Source organism: Dermacentor andersoni, chromosome 8, assembly GCF_023375885.2.
Source record: "Dermacentor andersoni chromosome 8, qqDerAnde1_hic_scaffold, whole genome shotgun sequence".
In the NCBI taxonomy this organism is placed as follows: Eukaryota; Metazoa; Arthropoda; class Arachnida; order Ixodida; family Ixodidae; genus Dermacentor; species Dermacentor andersoni.
The window spans coordinates 26,126,538-26,142,336 of record NC_092821.1 but is presented as its reverse complement, the minus strand read 5'-3'; the positions used below and the strand labels follow the sequence as shown (position 1 = coordinate 26,142,336).

The 15,799-nt window shown below is 49.2% G+C and overlaps 1 long non-coding RNA gene across 1 annotated transcript in view; it reads left to right on the top strand.

Moving 5' to 3' along the window:
- The first annotated feature begins 333 nt into the window (after positions 1-333).
- LOC126526283 (uncharacterized) overlaps positions 334-15,799 on the top strand; it is a 54,171-nt gene continuing 38,705 nt past the window's right edge. Inside the window, exon 1 of the long non-coding RNA XR_007598486.3 lies at positions 334-428. This is a non-coding gene — a long non-coding RNA (uncharacterized lncRNA). The remainder of the gene's footprint in view (positions 429-15,799) is intronic.

The window sequence follows — 15,799 nt, the reverse complement described above, 5'->3', positions numbered from 1 at the left end:
CAGACAGATCTGTTTAGTTTAGAGGAAAGTGAATTTTCGCGACTACTTGTATATGCACATTTCGCGTCGCTTTCGAGAGGGGGAACGTAACATGTCAGCAATGCTGTGGAACCTCTCGTGAAGGCTCGTAACGGCCCAGCTGAATCATTCGCAAGCGGAGTAACAAGCCTTGGCGATAATTTATTCGGAGCAGTTCGAAGCGCAAAGTACAGTGATATCGTGCGAACAAACGCATCCATTTTGGAAGTTTCCAAATCGTAAGTTTTCACTGCGTACATTGGGCTGAAGCTAGAATTACTAACTCAGAACTTTGCTTACTATTGCAGTGGACGCGCATCCTCATGAGTCAGCCAACAGGTCCCACATGGCTTGGATCAGCTGGTGTCTCCTACCTGTGCCGCCTGGCGGTGACGGAGGAGCACAAGCTTGTGAGTGTTTATCCGCGCGCCGTTTAACTTGGTATCTTAGTGCTCTATGCCTAGGAATTCCAGGTATATATGGGGTGTCCGAGATAACATGGAGCGATCCTTAGAAAATATGCATCAATTTGCGCAAAGTATATATCGTTAAGAAAGAAATGTGAGAAAGCGCCAGTGTGTTTTTCAGACCACAGATAATTGGGCTTAGTTACATACGATATTTGCTAATTGCTTTCCTGATCGCAACTCGTCACTTCGGAAGTCGTAGACGACTATGCGAAACATCGAGCTGTGATCTTTCTAGGAAACCAATATTGGAGTGATAAACAGAAAAACTGGTAACCCATCGCCCTGCTTTGCTTTCTGGCGTGCCTTGTGTGGGTAGATGCCTAGCGACACGGTATTATTAACATTAGCTCTTTATTTCGTGGGTATGTATAAATACTTCAATGTACCTTGCTGAAAACGTCCCAGTAATTGTAAAAGCGATAGGCGCAGCACTTGTTATTTCCTAGGGACGCAGTGCTGCGTGCACATCGTGCAGGCTTAGCCCGACGACTTCGTAAGCGTGCGTCGCGGCGAGCGTCTTTTAGGAGCCTTGTGAGACACTAAAATGAGGCGTGAGCGGCGGTCGTGCAAGGCGTTGACACCACTGGAATGTGGCACGGCGTGCTACGTTGCTTGAAATACGTCAGGAAAAACGCCGTTAACAGTTTGACCGTTACAGAATTGTGGAGCTTGCTTTGCAAGCTCCAGCATTTCAGATTGATGGCCTCAGCAGGATGAAGACTGCTTGCTTTTTAGTGCCACAGGAAGCTCGACTAGCAGCGTTTTTCTCACAGACAGTAAAAGTCTACTAGTACCATATGGGGTGGGGCGGCCCAGGAATTATCCTAGGTTTCGGCAGGAATCTGAGTCGCCTTGAGAACTGTTATGCATTTGAAATACCTTTACGCAAATAGCATGTCTTTGAGATTGTCAAGCAAAATATGTCGAGGAACGCAACAACTGGCTATTATTACGGAAACCATTATTACTGTATGCAGATAGGGTAGCGGAGAGATTGTCCATCACTAGTACTGGTCGCCACTTTTTACCTCTCACATGTCTGAATACTGGTACAACTGTCACTAGGAATTTAACCCATTAGCGCCTACTGTACTAGAACTTGTACACGTGGTTTCGGATCCCTACCTCTTAAACAGCAGAATATTTCCTTTGTATATTTCCATTTCTTGTACCCAAGGGGCACGCACATACACATTAACGTACTAGAACTTGTACACGTGGTTTCGGATCCCTACCTCTTAAACAGCAGAATATTTCCTTTGTATATTTCCATTTCTTGTACCCAAGGGGCACGCACATACACATTAACGAAGGGTAGAATGTACTGTTTCATCCATATGTGAAAATTTAGCGCCAATTTCAGCAGAACGGCGAACTCGTGACTAACTGAAATGTGTACTGGCTGTTCAAGTGTAATCTGCGGCTTCTCTTCAGAAAATGGAACACGCATTGAAAGTTTGGTGTATGTGATATAGCGCAATGGGCGTTTGGAGTTGAGAATCGGAGATATTTTTTACAAGAGTTTCGGTATGAATGCATAGTTTTTCTCCTGAAGGAAGCCGTTTTGTTGCTTGCGCGATGCTGTGGATACAGTTGAGAATTCACAAAACATAGCAGAGGGCATTGATATCTTCATTGAGTCGCCAGAACCAGCTGAAGATACGGATCAGGAGGAAAGTGACGGCGACTGCACCGATACTTTCGGCGTGAGCCACGTCTCCGCTTAATGTAGGTGCGCAAAGCCTGCAACGACTTTCCGCCAAAATGGTTTCATTGCCATAAAATTATTGAGGACACCTTAGTCGCACTTGTGATGCCGGCCTGGCTCTTGCTGTGCTTGCTGGGTGCCATTGAATATGAGTTCAGAAGCTGATGGCGGATGGTCAAGGTCACTACGCCAAAAAGTAGGAAAGCTGATGCGATGGCCATTTTGTCACAGCCAAGCATGCATCATCAAGAGATAGTGCGCGGCCACTTTCGGTCTCGAAAACTGCTGCTTCAATATATATCATAAAAAGACGTAGGAGCGCACTGACATTGCCTTAGCAAATAAAACTCCGTACACCCAGTGCACTAGATGTAGTACACTATTGTAAGTTGAGGGCCCATATATATTTCTTGATAATTCTTCGAAGATGTCATAGGTATGTTATTCTTTCACTATTTATAAAATTTTATGAAAATAGCATGGGCAATATTAAGATGGGTTATAATGGATTAACTGTGGAACATACTTTTTACACATTAGAAAGAGCAAGAGGTGCAAGACCTCAAACGTGAAGCCCGTGACTTATTGATTACCAATAAAAGATTGTTTTAGGGGGCTTTAGTTTTGAACAAATTACATCAAACTACGTGCTGATCGCTGTCTTGTGTAATTTGTTCTTGATATGCGCTGCGGTTAAGCAACGGCATGTGAGGCCATTGAGCAGGCCGCATGCTGAATGTTGTGCAGCCATAGCTGTGGCGGCCTGCGGAAGCTACCAGAACATAAGACATTTATTTTTATATTTTTCAGGGAATTGTTTCGTGGCTATAATGAGAAAAGCGGGTTTATTTACACAACGTACAATGGGCGAGCAACAATAAAGATGGCAGACGACAGACTTCACTTCGTCCTCCTCTTGTCCGCTCTACACTTTAGCATCGTTTCATATATCCGCAAAACAACTGTTTCATAATACTACCCTTCGGTGGCGAAAGCACCGACTCGGTGCACTTGAACAAATACTACATGAACAAGGTAACACACATTAAGGGGCATCCCGGGTACGATACGGCCCGAGACGGACAACGCGTGCAGTGCCAGTGCGGGGATCCACAGATGATTACGAAATCAGCAGAGGAGTGATTTAATAAGTGGCATCAGCCACTGGACGGCACACGCGATATGGACCGATGTACTGAAAGAATAGCTTTTCACACAGTCCGGCACATTGTGCTTGGGGAGCCGCGAACAGACTGGTCGCCTAGTTGGTACTGCATAACTTGGAGGCAAAGCACAAAAAGCATGTAGGACTACAGAAGGGAAAGAAGTAAGTAGTGATGTGTCTTCGTTCCCTTCTGTTGTCCTGCGTGCTATGTTGTGCTTTGGTTCAAGTTATGCAAGACCACAGGAGGATAAGCGATCCACGGAGAAAGTGGGTGGTCCTGCGGTGGCTGTTGTAGCGAGACTGGTGGTGGACATGGGACTCAGAGAAACGAGTGCGCTCAACTATACGGGCATGGCCGGCACGCGCAATAGTTTCTAGAGTATATTCCGTGGATGGGCCCTAAGAAGGCACCAGGATGTCCATGAGTAATTTCTGGTAGCGACTGTATAAGAGAAAGAACGGCGAATAACCAGCGTTATCATGCCTGGATCTGTTGTACGCAAATGTGAGAACGGGCAATGCAGCGGTCCAATGCTGGTAGTCGTGAGACACATACATGACAAACGTATCGTATGTGTTCGGTTCAAGCGTCCTGTCAAGTCATCGTCTGTAGATGGTAGGCCGTACTCAATTCATGTTGCATCGCGCACGATTTCAGAAGGTCATCTATCACCCTCGACAGGAACTGTTTGCCCGGTGAGTTAGCAGTTACCGACGAGCCCCGTGCTGGGGTATGACGTCATGCAGCAAGAAGTCTGCACCGTCAGTGGCACAGCTAGTGGGAAGTACATGCGTAATGGCAAACCGCGTCAAGTAATTTGTGGCAACGGCGACCCACTCGTTTTCAGAGGTGTATAGGAGAAACGGACCCAGTAAATCGAGGCCCAGAAGCTGAAGATGACCTGCAGGCGGCAGCGTCGACTTTTTGTGGCGCTGACAAAGGTGGCTCAAGACCACGTAAAGGTGCACTCAGCGGGATGTGCCATGCCAATACAAATACTGGCGCGCGCGGTCGTATGTGTATGACACGCCGTAACGTCCTGCCGTTGGTGTGTGGTGAAGATGGTCCAGGACACTCACTGTAACGGAGGTGAGCCAGGATCACGAGCAACAGGTCAGGACTGTCGGGGAGTAAACTGCGACAATATAACGCGTAGTTTTTGAGCACAAATGACAGAGGGAGGTATCATCAGCCTGGGAGTGCCAATTTTCTGTGATGCTCCATAGAGACACGACAATCAAGTAGTTATACGACAGTGGTCATGAAAAGTTGAGAGATGGAAAGAAACAAAGGCTTGAGTGCAAGCGGTCAGACTTTTAAATGAAGCTATAGAGTATTGAAGTCAAAATGTCCTACCACCAAGACGACCAGCGGACACTTTGAGGGAAGACAGGCAGCAGGGAGAATGGTGGTCAGTAATGGTGGTGAAAGGCTGACCGTAGAGGGAGAGAGACAACTCTATCTGGGATCGAGTAGTTTCTTTGAGCAGGTAAAACAAAGCGGCTAGCATAGGCATTAACACCTTTCTGACCATGCGGTCCTTGGGCTAGAAGAGTGCCGATTCGGTGGCTACTGGCGTCGGTACAAATTTCCGTGGCGGCAGACATGTCGAAGTGAGCCAACACTGGTGGCGATGTCAACAATACAATCTGCTGTAAGAAGGCGAACGACTCTTCAGGACCCCAGAAAAAGTCAGTCTTTATTAGGAAGGCAGGTTAGGGGCCATGCAACTTCTGCAAAATCTTTCACAAACTGTCGAAAATTAGAACAAAGGCGAAAAAAAGAACGGGCGTCCTGAGTACGAGGTGTCAGATAGTTGGTAACGGCGCCATATTTGGCCGGGTCACACTGCATACCTGCAGCCTTGATAAGATGGCCAAGTATAGTAACCTGTTGGCAACCGAAGCGGCATTTCAGAGAGTTTGGTTGGAGACGCATTGCGGAACACCAGCAGAATAGCCGAGTTTATGTAGATGTCTAGAGAACGTAGGCAAGAAAACGACGTCATCGAGGTAGCATAGGCAGGTCGACCACTTCAGACCGCGAAGAATTGATTACGTCATTCGTTCGAAAGTAGCTGGAGCATTCCACAACCCACATAACATAAATATGAACTTTTAGAGCTCATCGGGTGTTAAAAACTGTCTTCCTGCATTTTTTTCAATGGCGATTAGCTGACAGTGTGGCCAAAGGTTTATAGAAGAAAAGTACTGTGCGCCATGCAGAGAATCGAGGGCGTCGTCAAGTTACGGCTAAGCGTACGCGTCCTTCTTAGTAACCTTGCTTGCATGCCAATAGCCGACGCACAATCACGAGGTGTCGTCTTCAGCGAAGTTGCATACCTCTACTCTCCAAGAAAATATTCGTGTCGTTGGCGTGGTAAGCAAGAAACTACCCATACGTGTGCCGATACCAGAGATTGTGCAATGCTGGGCCCAGCAGCGGCGGAAGTAAAGAATGTGGGGGCCGATTCCGAAGATACTGCATTACCGGCTCAACCCGCCGCGGAGGTGAAGCAGGCGTTAAGCACTCCCCATACGTCGGCCGATACGAAGATTGTACTATGCCGCGCCTACCTGCGGTGGAGGTGAACTAGTCGTTAAGGACTCCGCATACGTGGGCCGATATCGACCGATCCCAAAGATAGGGGAATACCGGCCCAATCCGAGGCGGAGGTGAAGCAGGCGTTAAGCATTCCACATATGTCGGCCGATGCTGAAAATAGTGCAATGCCGGGCCCACCCGCGTCTGAGGTGAAGCAAGCGCTAAGCACTTGCCATACGTGCACCGATCCCGAAGATAATGCAATACCGGCCCGACCCGTGGCAGAGGTGAAGCAGGCGTTTAGCACTCCCCATACGTGGGCCGAGCCGAAGATAGTGCAATGCCGGGCCGACCTGCGGTGGAAGTGAATCCGGCGTTAAATACTCCGCATTCCTGGGCCGATCCCGACCGATACCAAAGATAGGGGAATACCGGCCCAACCCGAGGCTGAGGTGAAGCCGGCGTTAAGCATTCCACATATGTCATCATCATCATCAGCCTGGTTACGCCCACTGCATGGCGAAGGCATCTCCCATACTTCTCCAACAACCCCGGTTATGTACTAATTCTGGCCATGTCGTCCCTGCAAACTTCTTAATCTCTTCCGCCCACCTAACTTTCTGCCGCCCCCTGCTACGCTTCCCTTCCCTTGGAATCCAGTCCGTAACCCCTAATGACCATCGGTTATCTTCCCTCCTCATTACATGTCCTGTTCATGCCCATTTATTTTTCTTCATTTCAACTAAGATGTCATTAACTCGCGTTTGTACCCTCACCCAATCTGCTCTTTTCTTATCCCTTAACGTTACACCCATCATTCTTCTTTCCATAGCTCGTTGCGTCGTCCTCAAATTAAGTAGAACCCTTTTCGTAAGCCTCCAGGTTTCTGCCTCGTAGGTGAGTACTGGTAAGACACAGCTATTATACACTTTTCTCTTGACGGATAATGGCAACCTGCTGTTCATGATCTGAGAATGCCTGCCAAACGCACCCGAGTCCATTCTTATTCTTCTGATTATTTCCGTCTCACGATCCGCATCCGCCGTCACTACCTGCCCTAAGTAGATGTACTCCCTTACCACTTCCAGTGCCTCGCTGCCTATTGTAAATTCTCTTCCGAGACTGTTAAACATTACTTTAGTTTTCTGCAGATTAATATTTAGGCCCACTCTTCTGCTTTGCCCCTCCAAGTCAGTCAGCATGCATTGCATTTGTTCCCCTCATCATCAGCGAATCGCAAGTTACTAAGGTATTCTCCATTAACTTTTATCCCCAATTCTTCCCAACCCAGGTCTCTTAATATCTCCTGTAAACACGCTGTGAATAGCATTGGAGAGATCGTACCTCCCGGCCTGACGCCTTTCTTTATTGGGATTTTGTTGCTTTCTTTATGGTGGAATATGGTGGCTGTGGAGCCGCTATAGATATGTCTCAGTATTTTAACATATGGCTCGTCTACACCCTAATTCCGTAATGCCTTCATGACTGCTGAGGGTTGGACAGAATCAAACGCTTTCTCGTAATCAATGAAAGCTATATATAAGGGTTGGTTATATTCCACACATTTCTCTATCACCTGATTGATAGTGTGAATATGGTCTATTGTTGACTAGCCTTTACATGATCCTGCCTGGTCCTTTGCTTGACAGAAGTCTAAGGTGTTCCTGATTCTATTTGCGATTACCTTAGTAAATAGTTTGTAAATAACTGGCAGTAAGCGGATCGGTCTATAATTTTTCAAGTCTTTGGCGACCCCTTTCTTATGGATTAGGATTATGTTAGCGTTCTTCCAAGATTGCGGTACGCTCGAGGTCATGAGGCATTGCGTATACAGGGTGGCCAGTTTCTCTAGAACAATCTGCCCACCAGATTGTTCTAGAGAAACTGTCCACCCTGTCCACATATATGTACACAATCCGAGGCGGAGGTGAAGCAGGCGTTAAGCATTCCACATATGTCGGCCGATGCTGAAAATAGTGCAATGCCGGGTCGACCGGCGGCGGAGGTAAAGCAAGCGATAAGCACTTCCGATAGGTGGGCTGATACCGAAGATAATGCAATACCGGCCCCACCCGTGGCAGAGGTGAAGCAGGCGTTAAGCACTCCCCATACGTGGGCCGAGCCGAAGATAGTGCAATGCCGGGCCGACCCACGGCGGAGGAGTAGTTCGCCATAAGAGACCCACATACACAGCTTGGACGGTCGTCCTTCACAGAGTGGAACGGCACTGAGTTTTTTCAAACAGGTAGGACAGGGAATGCCCAGGGTCTGGTATATGGTATGATGATGTGCTTAGTGAGCATTTCATTCAGCTGCTTTTGGATTACGCGACCTTCAGTCGCAGATACTCGGCCACGACGCCTATAGATGGGGCTGGCATTCCCGGTGTCAATGCCATGCGTCACAAGTTTTATCTAGGTGAGGTGGGGGTGAAGCAAAATCGAAAGCTCTGTAAGCCGCTAGCAAGCATCGAAGGTCGCTAGACTGAGCAGCAGAAAGGTGTGGGGCAATCACTGCGTCAAAATGGGCATCAGATGAAGTGCTGGTATCAGGGATTCCACAAGAGAGCGGATCATCGATAGTAAGGGCTTGATGATTGTGTGCGTCTAAAGGTGCTATGCTGCTCAGTGTGATACCGTTGGTAAGCAATTGAGGTGTACATTCCTAGTTCAGAATAGCGATACATGGCCGGTTCCAGGAAAAATCAGAAGAGTGAGGGAGGGCTACGTGCCTTGTCCACAGTGGCGCTAGAGCAGGGGAGATCACGTAGTCGCGGCGACAAACCGCAGGATCTTAGTCAATGTGACATACGTCCATGTGGCTGGTCGAGGGCAAATTAACTCGGCGACATATAATAGCGGTGGTGTATCGGTGGTGAGATCGGGGAGAGAAGGGAGTTATAATAGAAGCACAGAAGAGCAGTCTGTGTGGGCAAAGTGTATACTCGGGAAGTCTTGGCCGATGATGGCTTTATGTAGGCACTAGTGCCGAACGGTGAATAGAACTGCCTTTTGGTGGAGGGCGACGCTCACGCGCGCAGTATACATGCGAACGACGCAAAATGTACTGCCGTCGCAAGCCGAATGAAAGGCGATGGGGTGGGCATCAGGACCTTGCGGAGACGACGAGAAGGGCGAGCGCACGTAAGCGATAATTGCGGCCCCGTGTTTATAAGCGCCTAATGAGGCACACCGTTACTTCTATGTCCAAAACATCGAGTGTCCGCGGTCCGTGTATGCGAGTTAATTAAAGGCGTCTTTGGCAATGTTTTTAAGGGCACGCCTCGATTTATCAGCTTCACGCATCTTGTCGACCTAACGAGAAACTGCTAATATATCGTGAATGTACACAACCTCCCATTCATAAGATATTTGGGCCCGCCACGAAATTTTCTTCTTGGCGGCTCGCTGGTGCTGACCTGACTTTCCAGAGAGTTCCCACAGTTTTAGCTTGCAAAAGTCCCAACTCCTCAATTCCTCCTGTTGTGTTTAGAACCAAACACGCGCCGTTCCCTTGAGGTATTAGATGATGTTAGCCAGCATTATGTCGGGTCCTACCGGTTGTTCTTGCAGGTTTGTTCATATCCGATTAGCCAGTCTTTTACGTTGTGGGAATCCCTTTGGTCTGCTGGGTGCAGTCGTTGCTGAGCCGCCTGCTCAGGACTCATTCGCAAGTGCGAAGAAACGTCCGAATGCGTGTCCTTTGACACCATGCTGTTTGCCCTGGGCGCCGCGGCCGCGTCCCCAGGCGTCATGTTACGCGGCTCTCCGATTTGGTCGTGGGGCGTGACGTGGGGAAGAATCCTTGACCGGGGAGCGTTGTCGCAGTGCGCGGGGCATCGATCAGCCGGAGGGACGAGGGCCTGTCACGGGAGGCAGGCGGCAAAGAACGTGAACGACCATCTAATTGTGTCTCCAATGCGCCCCGACCTATATAGGGACGTTCACATGGTTTGCCAGCTTGCGTAAGTTTGCCTTACTGAGTGGCTCTGCACTAAGCAGGTGCTCAGTGCATCACATTCTGCGTGTCCGAAGCATCGCTGTCAGATTCGGGGGCGGGAAGCGCTAGGTAGTGCCTGCGAACACGTCTTCGCCCGAGGACTCTTGCAAACCGAGGACTCTTGGGATCGGCTCGCCGTGCCGTGTTTTCCAGCTTCAAGGAGTCGTCCCTGCTGACGACCCTCGAGGATGTAGCTTTGTTCCATTACTGAGCTGATGATGGTGTTGGGCGAGGAACAGCTCCACTCCCTGAGCACGAAACAGGGAGTGCATACTTAGCTGGCGCAGACATTCTAGATACGCGTGATCTGTCTGCGCCATTCCGCGACGGGGGTATACCTCCCACTGCAGCGGTGAACAACGATGGCCTTGCCGCTATGGAAGAGGGAGGGGTGCCGCGAACCGGGCCCGCATTAAGGAGCTACGCGGCTGTAGATTGCACCGCCGACGGTGAGCGCGGAGAGAGTATGGAGTGGCCAGCTTCCACAAGTACCGTTGTGCGAGGTGGGGAGGTAGCCTCGAGTTGCGTTCTGTAGAGCGAAGTACTGGTAACCGAACTCAGTTCGGTTAGCGATAATTAGCTTTACTATTGGTGCTACGAGAAGGGTTGCGGATTCCCCAGCACGCTCGTGTGCGACCGGCAAGCGTCCCTAGTCGGTCGCGCACACTAGACGCGGAGGCGCTGCTAAGCGAAGCCATGTGATTAATTCAGTCGCTTTCTAGTGTCCTTCAGACTTCCTTGGAGGCACCAAGGTACTCGTGGGTGGTGATTAAACTGGCAGTGCCCACGTATCGCGGTTAGGCGGAAGCGGTTAGTGTCGCACACTTCCTCAAAAGTTTGGCGTACTATTTCACAGCTGTAGAGCTTGATGACCGCGAATAGCTCGTTCGTGTTGTGCCCATTGCTCTTATAGAGCAAGCCGCACATTGGTAACGGCTTTCCGGGAACCGTGCAAGGACGCCCGAATATTCAAGGCGTCTTTCTGCCATGAAGTTTACCTCTCTTCCAGGATGCGGCACAAGCTCGAGTTAAGAACAGAAGTCCCAGACGAATCGCTTCTCGAGTATGTGCGAGCGATGGAGGAGCTGTTTCGGATGGCTGAGCCGACCGCCTCAAACGACGAGAGCTGAGAGGGCCATCAGGCAGGCTCACCCCATGTTGGCGGCCGACCTGCGCGGCCTTCGTTCCGTGAAGTGGAGGAACTGTCCGCCGATGCCAAGCGCATATAAAGTTACATGCAGGCCCTGCGTGCCGAGCGCCCTCTACCCCTGCGAGCGAAGCATTGGAGACGTGCAGTGCGTGGACAGGAACTTTCATTCGCGCCAACACCAATCGACTGCGCAATCCATCTTTGCTACGGGCGTAGAAAATCGGCAAGTTTATGGAATCGGTGAACGCGCCTTGGATCCACATGCGTACGTGCCGTCCTTTAGCCAGTGCCGTGCACAGGCCCAATTCGCCCCCTAAAACACGCGTAATAATTTGCAGCAGCGCGCGCCATGCCGAAGACGCATTTTCTGAGTGGCCCGAGGGCAGCGCCGCGGGCGGAGGAAGGCGACAAGAACAAAGCGCTTTCATCCGCAGGAATGCACGTTGCAGAGTCGGCTGTTTCTAGCGCAGTGAGCTGAGCCATACTGCTCGTTACTGCACCAGAAGTCCCCACCGGCAGGGAAGCTGAGATGGGCGTCTTTCTTTTTCTTTCTTTCTTTTTTCTTTCTTTCTTTCTTTCTTTATTGCACAAACCTACATTTCATTATACAAAATACACACAATCTGTATGGTCCCATAGGCAATGACTAGTACGGGGCCCATTTCAACATGTACTCATACGAAACGGTTGCAAAATAATGCTAGTAAAGAGTTTCAAATATATTAACAACGAATATAAAAATACAACACCTTGCAATAAATACAGGAATATCGAGCAATAGTAGTACATGGATTCGCAATATGAAAACTCATTGTATAGGTATATTATTAGTCTTTTCGAAAAGTTAGCAAAGAGAGCAGGAAAATTGCAACACTTCGCAATAAACACACGAAATACTTTATGAAATAATAGTTGTACATGATTTAACAAAAAGAGAACACGAGAATCAGTTTAAGAAGCAGAGAGAATAATTTCGAAATAATACTTTTTCATTGCTCTCGGCAAGTTCTTGACTTTATGTAATGCAGAATACCATTCCATATCCTCGCTCCACTACACTGTAGCAGTCGTTGACCATAGGTGTTTTTTATTGGCGGGATATTTGAGTTGCCAGAAGTTTGGTTCCTAGTATGGCGTTGTGGGGTGCAGAGTAAAAAAATAGGGAATGGCTCGTTGTATCTTATAACGTTGTTAAAGGGAAGCTGAAAGGTTTTCCAGAAAAAAATGAGTGAACATCTGTACATAATGGTTTTCAACCCTCCGAATTCGAATATCGTATCGAAATTGAGCGAAAGAAAGCGCCAATATATTTTATTTCGACGAAAAGTGCAGCAGCGGACACGCCCAGCTCGCGCGTCTCGTTTCCGCCTGTGATTGGTCGGGTGCCTCGTGACGTCAACACTAGTAACCGACCGCTGTCGCTACACATGAAGCGTGGTGCCAGGTAGTTTGGCGCTGTTTTTCTGAGATGGTAATGGAAAATCTAGAGACGCTGCGTTTTTCTGAGCAGTTCGGCGTTACTCCCTACATGTGCGAGTCGATTGCGGAGAGCCGGCCTCTCGAAGAAGCAAACGATGCTGGTGCGAGCAGTGCTTTCGACGCGAACGAAAGCGAAGTCTTGGGATCTCCTCGTGTTGGAAATGCTCTTTGTTGAGTATGGGAGCTATAACGTAGAACTATTCCAAACTTTTCTATTCCAATTGTGCTATCAGCCCTCCACGATTGGTCAAAAACTTTTTTCGACCACCCCCACTTCACCTGTCTGTCACGTGACGTCACGAAAACCGCGACAGCTGCCCATCTGATATGTGTACATACTGATTATGCATGACTTGAAAGAAAAAAGAAAAACAGTTACTTCTGATTCGACCCCTCTTCGCCATTAGCCCTCAGCTATTGGTAAAAAGCTTTGGGGCTGCACCCACTTCACCTGCCTGTCACGCGACGTCACAAAACCGCACAAACTCACCGCGTCAAAGTGACGTGTACGCGATAAAGACGCATTAATATGCCGAACAAAACTGAATTTTCTTCGGAATAGCCACAGGCTGCCCCGTTCCGAAAGGAATAAAAGATAGCTGCCGCCGATCGCTGAGACGCTGGCCAGTCGCACCTGCCGGAGAGCATAGGTGTATTTGAGTATAATAAAACTTGTTTCGTGGCCGTGTAACGTTTTCGAGCACTTTCGGCACGTTTACCACCTCATTCTGCCAACTCTTCTTTGCTGAGGGTCCGTTTTAGCGTCATTCTTGAGCTTCCGTTGCATGCCGCCGCGATTTTCGACCAGCCACCGCAGGCTAAGTAAGGGAAAGCCGACCAATCGCAGACGCCGGCACCACCCTCTTCATCCGGTTATCGATTTTCAGTGCACTGGCTCTGCCCTAGCGGATCCCTCTCCACTTGAGCGTTCTCCTCGCCTCTTCTCAGCCAATTAGATACGACAAGCCGCTCAGTGTGGGCGATGTTATTCGTTTTTCAAACAAACAAAAGTGACCTCCTATGAACGAGGAGAGTGTTTGATTGGTCTGTACAGACAACCCTGTGGGTGACCGCCCGGTGCTTGCGTCGGTGGTTACGTAAATTTGACGTCAGGAGATTGGAATAGAAACATATTGGAATAGTTTTACGTTATAGGGCCCTATGTCATTTGCAAAGCGATCTAGTGATCTCGCCGATCTTTCGCCGATCTAGTGAGCTCGTTTCCGGTCAAACAACTGTAGTGTTGTGTTCCTGCATGCCCCCTCGTGGAACGTAAGCGGGGATGCGATCGTCGCCATTTGTGCGCTGTCCAAAGCTGTCGGCAATTTATAAAGACGGTTTAAACGCGTGAAAAGGGGTGCTATAAAGTAAAACTATTCCAAACTTTTCTATTCCAATTCTGCTATCAGCCCTCCACGATTGGTCAAAAACATTTTTCGACCACCCCCACTTCACCTGTCTGTCACGCGACGTCACGAAAACCGCGATACCTCCCCATCTGATATGATGTGTACACACTGATTATGCATGATTTGACAGAAGAAAGAAAAATAGTTATTTCTGATTCGACCCCTCTTCGCCATTAGCCCTGAGCTATTGGTAAAAAGTTTTCGGCCTGAACCCACTTCACCTGCCTGTCACGCGACGTCACAAAACCGCAAGAACTCACCGCGTCAAAGTGACGTGTACGCGACAAAGATGCATTAATATGCCGAACAAAACTGAATTTTCTTCGGAATAGCCGCAGGCTGCCCCATTCCGAAAGGAATAGAAGATGGCTGCCGCCGATCGCTCAGACGCTGGCTACTCGCACCTGCCGCGGAGCATGGGTGTATTTGCGTATAATAAAGCTTCTTGAGTGGCCGTGTAACGCTTTCGAGCACTTTCGGCACGTTTACCCCCTCATTCTGCCAACTCTTATTTGCTGAGGGTCCGTTTTAGCGTCATTCTTGAGCTTCCGTTGCATGCCGCCGCTACTTTCGACCAGCCACCGCAAGCTAAGTAAGGGAAAGCCGACCAATCGTAGACGCCGGCACCACCCTCTTCATTCGGTTATTCACTTTCAGTGCAGTGGCTCGGCCCCATCGAAACCCTCTCCACTTGAGCGTTCTCCTCGCCTCTTGTCAGCCAATTAGATACGACAAGCCGCTCAGTGTAGGCAATTTTATTCGTTTTTCAAGCAAACAAAAGTGACCTCCTATGAATGAGGAGAGCGTTTGATTGGTCTGTTCAGACAACCATGCGGGTGACCGCCCGGTGCTTGCGTTGGTGGTTACGCAAATTTGACGTCAGGAGATTGGAATAGAAACATACTGGAATAGTTTTACGTTATAGGGCCCAAGCTTCCCGGTTCATGCAGTACGTGTAGTGACCTTCATCTCTGCGCCATCCGCACACTACTCGTAACCGAAGTCGTAAAGGCGGCGAATTCCGTCGGGTACGTGAGACGGGCGGTTTCTCGCTGTGCGCGAGAGAAGGGGGGAGCGAAGCGTCCTGGCGTGCGCCGGCTTTCCAGCACATGCAAAGTCTACATTTGCACTGCGTTATGGTAGCTGCATGCAGGCTGTTTTACAACACACGTGCAAATAGAAAATTCGCGGCGCTTTGCGACGAAACCTGCGTCAAGGGCGGGAGATAAACATGCACCTTCCGTTCAGCGTGCTAACACGAAGGATCTCGCAGTAAATCAAAATCCAGGTTTGGGCGAGTTCGTGTATTCGTAAGGCCTTCCAACACCAGTTATCCGTCAGTCCGCACTCGTGCCGTCTTTGTTTTCGTTGCTCCGATCTTAGACGAGCCGACTTGACTCGCAAACCCAACGCACGTTTTAATGATAAATTCTGGTGATAATCGTCGTCACGGAAGTGGTTGTAGCACAGCACTGTTGTTCTTGAGGGCTTGAAATTCTTTCGCTTCACAGTAGCCTCCCACTTCGTTAAAAGCTTCTTGTCATGTGGGAAGTAATGGAAGACATCGTCGCGGCCGCTGGTGTTCGTGCAACCGTAGGCTGCACAGAAAGCCGGCATGATCGGCCCACCACTTCAGTTGATGCTGCGCACGTTGACTACCACTCTACATACACGAAGACGCACCAACAAAGGAATGCAGGGTCGATCGAAGCAGATTATGATGGCACGCACGCAGAAACAAGCACGGTCAGGCACGGTCGCGGAGGCTGCGAAGGAACGAAACACTAGTGTTGACGTCACAACACCGCGGTTTCCGGTCACAACACTAGTGTTGACGTCACACTAGTGTTGACGTC